This window comes from Haliotis rubra, unplaced genomic scaffold (assembly GCF_003918875.1).
Source record: "Haliotis rubra isolate DU_JTF1 unplaced genomic scaffold, ASM391887v1 Scf346, whole genome shotgun sequence".
Classification (NCBI taxonomy): Eukaryota; Metazoa; Mollusca; class Gastropoda; order Lepetellida; family Haliotidae; genus Haliotis; species Haliotis rubra.
The window spans coordinates 1,128,589-1,139,713 of NW_025767020.1; the positions used below are offsets into that span (position 1 = coordinate 1,128,589).

The window sequence follows — 11,125 nt, forward strand, 5'->3', positions numbered from 1 at the left end:
AAACTGCTTTGGAGACTACCACATGTGAAATATTATTTAGTTGCCATGTCATTTACTCTGTTCAAGGTTAGAGCATGTAAAACACATTTTGGACCAAAGGCCATTTTGGATGTATTTGACTAGGTGCGGTGAAAGTCTGACAATATAATTATGTTCACAGCTGAGTTGGCTAGATCACTGACTTTGTATGTTGACGATTTGGTGGCGAGAGTCGGTTCAAATCCTAGATGGGACTGAACCCCAAACATGTCTAGAATGTGTACTTTACTGAGAAAGTGTAATCTTGCATATAACATGGTTTCATGTGTACAACTTGTATAAATGTGATATGTTTTGACAATTATTATGTATATTGAAGAAAGGATTTAATGGATTTGAAGGACTTGGATAATATATGTTTCTTTTCCATTTTAAAAGGCTTTATAATTATTATGATTACCATTAATACATCACTGAGATGTACTACCACTTCAACAAGTAATCCATCCTAACAGTACATACAGAACCTAGCCTTTGTTTCTTAGTTAGAAGATAATTGTTAGTCATGTTAGTGTCTCATTTGCCCTAATTCATAATCAGCCACATATTAAGTATAGGCAGCAGCTGAACTATTTGGGTGCGATTACATCTTGATATGGTATGTTAAAAATGGTGTGCATTAATATAGTGTTCAGTGACTGTTTATGTGTTTCATATGTGTTTATTACGTTATAATCTATTGTGCAGTGATATGTTCATTGTACCATACTGTCAGTATGTTTACCCAAATAAACTCTACAGAGTAATCTTAGTGCTGATGAGGCAACCACATTAAAATATGTTTTACCTCAGTTTGGTTTGTCTTATTCTTTTCATTTTTTTTGTGGAATAACACTCCATATAGAATAAAGAGGGTCCTTGTGTGTACCTTTTGTATTGTATACATTTGTTAATAACTTTTGTAAGATAACTCAATAAGTTATATAACATTATTAACATTAATCACATAATGTGAGATAAAATAGAAACAAACATATGAGGTACAATTGAACCTAATGATGGATTTTGATGCATTTCAGGCTCAACCTTCAAGAAATAGAATTGGTGTTATTTCAAATGACATCACGACTGCCTTAGATTAAAACTTGAAGGAGGTGACATTCCCCAGAAAAGTAAGATTGTCAAGTTTTATCATTTTTGTAAGAAAATGAACAAGTTTGATTTACCTTTGAAAGAAATCCACAACCCTGTCCATGGAAAATACAGACTGGAAATTATTGATGGGGACAGGAAAATAGTGATTCCTCAGTCTGGACTTCATAATGTCACATCCACAAATTTACACAGCGTTTGTTGGGTTCAGGATCCAAAATTCCGAAAATATAAGAACATTGATAAACCGGTATTATGCTGAAAAATTCTTAGGAATCCGTACAGGAGTTTATTGATAAGCAGGGTGACAGGCATTTGTTATCCCAAATTTCCTAATGAAGCAAATTTGAAACCTGATATAGAAAACACCAGTGGGGCAACATACCATTGACTTTGTGGATCAAATCCAAGAATACCACAATGTGACCAAGGCTCTGAGTTTAAGTGAGCAGTCAACCAATTATTAGTGGTGTTCTGATTAATTGAAATAATCGAAGATTGGTCGCAGTGACTAAATGACCAAGCAATCGAAAATGTTTTCTCATAATCGAACACAAGCAGTTTTGGAACACTTGTTTGCATTAACAATATTTTTTCACAAGGTTGGTTTGTCTGAGTCATTTTATTTACATTTCATAAGCACTACAAGCTTGTTCCAAGTCATGATTGAATTTATCTTAAAGACTCCTGGAAATTTATGTTCCTCACATACTAGCCATCCTTTAAATATGTGAAGTATGAAAATGCATTTTGTGCAATTTACCCCCAAACCCAAAGAACTACATGGGTTTTTTTGTAAATTATTTTGTGCATTAACAAAGGTAACAGGAACATTTGATAAATGATCCTAACCAATTATTTTCGATGATTGATCGGTTGTAATGGACCGATGATCAATTTTAACCAATTCCCAACACTACTAATTATGCATTGAAATGGGAACAATAATTGTCATAAGTCTTAACTCACCATCCCTAATATCAGGGAAGAGTAGGAGATAAATAACAAATAATATATATGGGATCTGAAATATGATATGTAATCTATAAAGGTCATGTCCATGGTTAAGGTCACAGATGTAAAGGCATCTTCCTGATGCTTGATATGAAGGAAATTATTGTTGGTGTAAGTTGGAACATATCAACGTTAGGGCAGAGCCACAAACAAAGAACAGATGTATTGGACTTGCAGGTTCCCACTCAGTGGTCAGGCAATATAGGCTCAGCTTTTTTTGTGAACCGTTGGTACCACCACAAACTGGTAGTAATTCATGAACACTGTATGCCATAGTCACAATCAGACAATTGACCCCACTTTTGTTAGGATTATAGAGATATTTTGCTAGTTTCATTTGCACATGCATGGCTGAAGATGTATTTGTTAATTTTCCATTAAGTGAATCAATGTATTTGACAGTTCACATCTTTTTGTCATGACAACTTAACAGGTATGCTCCTTTTTTGGCAATGTTATATACTGTAGTTAGACTTTTCTGTTTTGATGTTACATTTTAACCTCAATTGTCAAATAAGGCATTTTTAAGTTAAATCTCAACATCTGTGTCTATTTTGTGCATCCCTTCATGGTTACTCAGAAAACATCAACGCATGGATGCAGTTATTATTTATATTATGGCATTAAAAACAAATGTTTGTGTGTATAAATAACTTCATATGTTTACAGGTTGTTCACCATACCATCCCATGTTGGGTTGCCCACCAGTCCAGATCAACAGTTTGTTGAGGAAAAGCTTGGAATTCAGTTGATGCCTATTCTTGCTGTGAAGAGGAGCAATCTGAACTGTATGCAGGGGCACTGTTGAATTTTTAGATTTAGCATTTAATTAGGCAAGTGGGCACATCTGTTATCCCATGTCATACAACAGTGCTGTATCTATATAGGTGAAAATAGGTCCCCAGGAAAAACTCCCTATGTTGAGTCAGGTGACCAGGCGGTAGTCAGTCTTGGTAAACTAGTTTATGGTACAGCTGGAGTAGTCTGGGATGTTAATTATAATGCAGAGTCAATTAAAAAGAATGGTACAGCATCATACAAACATTAAAGGACTGATGAATGCTACATTATTATGATTATTATTATTATGAATGTATGACTTCAGTCTTTGCTGTCAAATGCAAAACTCAGTCACTGAAAAGTACCAGGGTACCATTTCTAATTCATGGCATTACAAGATATTGAAAGCTTTAAGAGTAGGGAGTGAGTGAAAGATTTCGGTGTAGTCATTATTATGTAACTTGTGCTCATATGCTTCAGGATTAATGGTATGTTCTCTTATGTTTACACTTCTGGTGATTTTATGCACCATTGAAAGGGAAAAGGATGTAGATTTCTGTGCCCTCTTGTTACTGTTTGCACAAAAGCTATGATTTAAAATCAGTTTGACAAAGTGTATTCATATTGTATCTTAACATTCCCATGTTTTTTTATGTATTTTTTTTATTTGTTCCCATAGTCAAAGGTATACAGTAACAACAAACACAGAAAAGGTGTAAAGATGTAATTATAATTTGTTGCTGAATATTGGCATGAGTGAATTCCATTTAAGACTTAAGACTGAATTTATCAATTTCATTGTTTCCCTTGAAAATAAAGTTTTGAACAGAAAATATCTATTTTGATGCCTTTTTATATTTAATGAATTTTGGAATTGATTTTTTAAATTTACATAAATTGATATGTTTTTTTGCAGAGATAATGATTTGATTTAGTAATACATCATTATGTTATGTACCAAACCAAATCAAATATTTGTAATGTTTATTTTTCATGGTAAATAGTTATTAATTGATTTCGAGATCATTCCAGAATTTTATGGTTTCACAACAGTCCTAATAAGCACAACAAATGCTCTCAGAAACATCATTGCAAACTAACGGTAGACAAATCATTGTCAGTCAGGTTCATTTTGAATAATTATATTTTAGTATAAATAACTATTTGCAGAAATGTGTATTGAAAATTCACAATCATTAAATATCATTTCCCATTTAGTACAAATCTCAAGTTTGTCATTTTTAGAAATACACTTGTCATTAAGTAATCTTGAACCCTTTGAGGGTTTTAATATATATTTTATAACTTATCCTATCTCACGGTATGCACCATCTCTCTCTTCTACGACCATGTGTGGAAACTAAGTTGAGTCAAATCTAACTGGCCTCTGACCCACCCTGACATCAATGCCTGTCAATCATCCATCAAAGCGTGGGGCTCGCCTAAACGATCACATGACCACCTCTACTTGTCATTCTCTTTCTTGTCGCCACGCTGTTTAAGAGAGTTTTTTGTTTGTGTTTTCTACTATCGGGAAAGCAAATCGTCACGCTTCAAAGAAACGCAATCATTGTGATAGATGCAATAGTAACTATTTGGCAGCAGACCCTCATAACTCTTGCGTGGATTGCCATGAACGATGCGATTGGTCTAAACGTTGTAGTTTATGTGCTAACCTGGACGACGATGCATTCTCAGAGTATCGTCGGGTAGCTAGCAGGTGCAAGGCAGATAGAGATCCGAGGAATCCATCGGAAGGTCCATTGGAGCTGAAGTGTTCTAAATAAGATCGCCAAATAAAATCTGCAATACGTTCTAAATCCAAATCTCCTAAAGAAGATTTTCTGTGCTTCAACTGTTCTGACCCCATTCGTCTAGTTCTATTACTTTGGAAGATTCGTCACCTCCACATATTGTTGTTTTGTCTACATCTGACATACAACCACGGCCATCCTTGTTGGTAAATGTGACTCAACGCCCTAATGGGTCGGAGGTGGCGACTACTCATACTATTACATCACAAGTGACGGTTACAGGCAGTGCGGCGCTTTCAACCAGTGCGGCGCTTACCTCGGGAGTGACACTCTCATTAAGACAGTTATATACGGGCAGAGCGCCGCTTGTCACGGATCCCAGGTGGCTACTCAGAGCGCCGCTCTCTTCCAGTGTGGCGCTTTGGATGGATTCGGCGCTTACTACCAGTTTGGCGCTTCTTCCCGGTGCGACGCTTACCCCTGGTATTCCCGGTTCGGCGCTTCCTCCTGGTTCGGCGCTTAACCCTTGTTTCCCCGGTTTGGCGCTTCCTCCTGGTTCGGCGCTTAACCCTTGTTTCCCCAGTTCGGCGCTTCGTCCTGGTTCGGCGCTTAACCCTTGTTTTCCCGGCTCAGTGCTTCCTCCTGGTTCGGCGCTTAACCCTTCTTTTCCTGGTTTGGCACTTCCTCCTGGTTCGGCATTTCCTCCTGGTTCGGCATTTGCTTCTGGCGTTTCCGGTTTGACGCTCCCTACTAGTTCGACGCTTCATCATGCTGCTTTTAATTCAGCACTCTCTCACGGCCGTCCTGGTTCAGCGCTTACTCAAAGCGTTATTGGATCAAGGCTCACTCTTATTGCGAGTTTCACTTATGGGCCACCTGGCTCAACGCTTACTTATGGTGTTCCTGGTGCGGTATGGTCTCAAGCTGCTGGAGTGGTTCATGGTTCAACGCTTCCTCAGGTTTCAGCGTTTACCACACAAGTGCCATCATCTCATGTGGGCATGACTCAATCAGCTGTATGTTCATCCTCGCTGTGTGACATACCTCATCTTCAGTTCCTTCTGCTACAGTTTCGACGGCGAGATCTGTTTTGCCAGATTCCTGGAATCCAACGTCTCAACCTATGGACTTTGATGCCTTTGTGTTGGTCGTAGCATCAGCTACAGCATCAGGAGCCAGTGTCATCTCCTGTTACTCAGTCATCAGGGTTTTCGACTACGCTAGCGGTGCCTGTGCAAGAGATTCTACGTTCATCAAAGCCGTCTATGTCTTCAGGAAGTATGTCTCCTTCGGATGTGAGTGTGGATGCTGTTGACTCACCTCAGCTACTTATCTGGACTGCTGATAACCTCAAGTTACAGCGTAGTACTTCGAAGGATGACATTTTATCCAGTTTTGATATGAAGACTGGAGACTTTGCTTCTATCATGTTCCCTCCCCGACCGTGCATCACTCAGCTGACTGCGTCCCTGGATGAGGCTTTTGCTAGTTTGAGGAAGATTAAAGATGGTTTTGCTGAGCCTCGCTTCAACTTGGCATCGGCTCATGTACATGGATTGTCATCTATGATTGCCTCTCCTCCAGTAGATGATGATATCACGCTGTTGGGGACGAAACAGAGAGATTATTCGCCCTTTCTGGTCGAAGACCATGAACTGATACATTTAGATGCGTCCATAAGGAAGATTATGGCTCCATTGAACTTAATGTTGACAACTACTGAAGCGGTGGTCATGTCTGTCGCACATGCTACAACCCATCAGCAAGCATACATCCGAGCGGCTATGGTGTTATTGCAGGAACAATTCAAAACCATCCTAGATCTCTTGGCTCGTTTCTTCTCCTATGTCCACGGCTATGAGGCGTAGAGGACTGTTACAATTTTCATCCTGGGAAGACAGATTCAGAACGAACCTGTTTTGCCCACCCTGGTCGGGTAATTCTCTGTTCAACGGGGCGATTAGGGAAGTAGCCCATCTTCCGAAGATCCCGCTTCTCACATCAATATTCTGGAGTTCAGGGCAGTGATTCTAGCAATCAGTCACTGGCAGAATGCTCTACAATCAACCTCTCTCATGGTCATATCGGACAACGCAGCGGTGGTGTAGCATATCAACAGAATGGGGTCAACAGGGTCTCCACGGCGTCTACAGTGGACACAACGATACTTCAACCTGGTGGATTCTCTCAAAATCTTGGTGCGGGCCAACCACATTTTGGGGTGAAGAATGTCATCGCAGATGCTCTGTCTCGACCGAAATTACATCCCCAGGTGTCTCAGACTCTTTGCCTTCCAATGACGTTTCCAACAGTAGATCCCTTTCCCACGAGGTTCAATCATCAGCTACCTCGGTTTGTGTCACCAATACAGGACCTTCTAGCTTGGGACCTGGATGCTCTGGCCATTCCGTGGGAAGATCTGAACGCTTACACATTTCCGCCAGTGGCCCTTCTTCCTCACATTCTGGTGAAATTGCGTGCAACTCGAAGGATAACTCTGCTTTTCGTTGTGGAAAAGTTTTGAAACTTATTGCAGGAAGAAGGGCATCTTGTCTCCTACTACGGCATCCCCGCAGATGGTGGCAGAATATCTTCAACATCTCCGGACCTCCAGGAAACTTAAAGGATTTATCTAGCTGCCTCGCAGGATCGTCGAAGACTTCGTGAGACTGTTCATCCCTATATCTACTGCCTCGACTTTGGAAGTCTCCCGTACTGCCTTGGCTTTTGGGATGAGAACTATGATCCTGCGTGCCTATACCTTTGCTAACCTACCTCCGCCAGCCAAGCCTCATGAGACCCGAGCTCTTGCATCAACCATGGCTCTTCACAGGAACTGTTCCCTTCAGTCCATCATGGAGGGCTGTTTTTGGAGATCGGATACTGTGTTCTCCTCCACACTACCTACAGGACCTCTCTCACTGACAGATGTGGAAGGACTACATCAATTCGCCCCGTGGTTCTGGTACAGCAACTGTCTTCGACCCGTGCCTCGCAGATAAAGCAATCCTTCTTCGGTCGGTTCTGCTCTGTACATAATAAATGATATCGATGTTATCCTTATCTTGGTACTTTTTGACCTGGGTCTAGACCCTTCTCACCTAGAGAACTAGGGACGGTGCGTATTGTCACACCATGGCGAAGACTATGAGGCAAGTCCTGTACTACATGTAGAGAAGGTCGACATTCCGCTTACTGACCTCTACTCTTTGAGCAATCACGTCAGTGAAGTGTTGATCCCGATTACCTGTATGGTTTTCAAAGCGTTCTGCTCCTAAGTCCTTTCTCACCTTTGGTAAGTTAGGGAGATTGGTACTGAACGTTAAACTAGTTGAGCAACCGGGCTATTCCTTCTTTCACTGTCTGTGGGGGATAGTTTAGAAGCAGGGACTGTCCAGATTAAGGTCCTGGACTTTAATTCACTGGGGTCACCTGATAAATCGAGGGGTGGTGGGGCCTACTTGCCAAACTGCGTCCTTTTGCTTGTCAAAAGTTGTGGCTGAAAACCACATTAACACGGGAGCGCCCACTCCTTAGAGTTTTTGTGCTGTGTAAACCTGAAATTTTTGTTTAAAAATCCCCAACAAAAAAACATCTCAAGTTTGGAGTTTGCATTTCGGGAGTTGGTTGCTTTCTCCTGGCCTCCTTGAGTTATGGGTTTTCCCGGTGGTAGTAGTAACCGGTAATCTGCAACCCGCCTACCAACCGCTTGAATTATGCATGCCGTGAGATAGGATAAGTTTAAAATTTGAAAATTTTATGATAAATTGTATATTTATATACTTGTCCTATCTCACGCTGTTAGTAGGACCCCACCGACCTGCCCCACATCACAGATTACTGGAAGCTCCAAGACGAGAATGACAAGAAGAGGTGGTCATGTGATCGTTTAGGCAGCCCCACGCTTTGATAGATGATTGACAGGCATTGATGTCAGGGTGAAGGCAGAGGTCAGGGCGGTCAGAGGCCAGTTAGATTTGACTCAACTTAGCTGACAGCACGCTTTCCACACATGGTCGTAGAAGAGAGAGATGGTGCATACCATATGAGATAGGATAAGTATTTCACTATACAATTTTCAATTCTTTGGTAAACATTGATGTATGAATTGTAGGAAGGAATGATAACTGTATTTTTAATAACATTTTTCCAAATATCAGGTCAGATTTAAAGTAGATGGTTATAGTTCAATTGTGTCCCTCTTATTTTGTATTGTATCTTTAACTTATCAAAGGCATAAATCCATGCTCATCACATACATCTTTTACTGTCAATAAACCCTTATCCCCAGTGTCTAATATAAGTGTTTTATGATTATGATTGCTTAATGGTTTGTGCAAGAATGTGATCAGTATTGTCAGAATCAGCATTAACCTTTTGCAATAATTGTTCCATGCTTTTAAACATCTTTGCAATAAGGGTTTTCAATGTTAAGTATTTTGTGAATATATTTGCTCCATGCTTGAAGTTATCATTTATAAGGTATATTAAAGGATTATAATGTGGGATGATTTTCTACAGTAATTATTGTCTAAGAGTGGATAATTTTAGAGCTTCAATAAATGTTTTTATATCAACCATACCCAGTCCCCCTTCAGCCTTTAATCTTTTCACTGTGATTCTTTGTATTTTATCATTATTACCATTCCAAATGAATTTGAAAATATCTTTTTCAAGAAACTTGCTAAAGCCATCTGGAGGATTAGGCAATGAGCTTAAAAATATGTACTGCTTTTGGGAGGTTCAATGTTTTATGACAGTAACCTTTCTTATCCAATGTTCCCAAGGTTATATGATCAAGCTGGATTGTGTCAAATGGTTGTTTTATTTAAAAGAGTATTGTTGTTGCCATCGAATTCAAATAGGAATCTATCTGCCTATCCATCTATCTATCTGTCTATGTCTCTATGATCTATATGATATATACTTGTGTATATATGTATCTCTATATATCTCTCTATCTGTCTATCATATATAAATATATATAAATATCTCTCTCTCATCTCTATCATAAATATATATATATATATATAATGTATATCATAGCATATATATAAATATATAAATATATAAATATATATACTAATCATATATATATATATATATATATGTAAATATAATATATGTATAAATATATATGCCCAATAATAAGTATATATATAAATATATATATAAATATATATATATATATGTAAAATTATATATACCAGTATAAATATATATATATATATATATATATATATGTACGTATAGTATATATATGTAAATGTAAATATATAGAATACAATAAATATATATATGAAATATATATATAGTATATATATATGTATACTTGAGTATATTAGCATGTATAAGTATATGATATGTAAGTATAATTATGCAGTATATATATGCTAATATATGTATTATGTTATGTAATATATATTATACTTATCATAGTATATATATATATATATGTATATACTTAATGTAAATTATATGTAAGTATAAGTATTATATATGTATGATATATGTAATAAATTGCAGTGAAATATATGCCAGTATATAAGTGTCATTATGCCATGTAAATTATATATATATGTAAAAGTGTATATATGTAATATGTATGTATATGTAATTAAGTGTATATATATAAGTGTATGTATAATGTAAAATATGTATGTATGCAGTATGTAAGTGTGAAATTATGTATGTAAAATATATGTATGTATGAGTATGTATATGTATGTATGGTAGAGTATATATGGATATGTGTAGTATGAAGTATGTATGTGTAAATTATATGTATAAACAATATATATATGTATGTAAGGTATTAAAATATATGTGTATGCTGAGTATGTATATGAGTAATATATATACATGTGTAGATATGGTAATGTATATTGTAATATATATGCATGTAAATATATATGTATGCCTTGATAAGTATATATATATGTCTTGATGTAAATTATGTAATGTAATTATATATGTATGCTATATATATAAATATATGTATTATGCAATATATAGTATATAAATATATATATATGTATGTAAAATATATATGTAGTATATGTCTTATATAAAATATGTATATTAATATGTAAATTAGTGTATGAGTATAATATATGTATGATATATATATGTAAGTATATATATATACTTGATATAAGTATATATTATGCCCAATATAGTATATATAGTATATAAGAAGTATGAAATATATCTATGTGAAATTAATAAGTATAATTATGTATGTAAAATTATAACCATATAAATTATATAAGTATAAGAGTATATATATAGTATAGTATATATGTATATGTATGTATAAATATATGTAAAATATAGATATAATATATATGCATACATAAAATAATTATATAATATAAAATTATTAAGTGCATAATATATATATATAAATATATATATGCCAATGTATATAAATATATATCATTGCA

The 11,125-nt window shown here is 36.5% G+C and overlaps 1 long non-coding RNA gene across 1 annotated transcript; it reads left to right on the forward strand.

Moving 5' to 3' along the window:
• The first annotated feature begins 802 nt into the window (after nt 1–802).
• LOC124284839 lies at nt 803–2,875 on the forward strand. The gene is made up of 2 exons (XR_006900652.1): nt 803–1,151; nt 2,815–2,875. It is a non-coding gene; the product is annotated as an uncharacterized LOC124284839 (long non-coding RNA).
• The last annotated feature ends 8,250 nt before the right edge of the window (nt 2,876–11,125 follow it).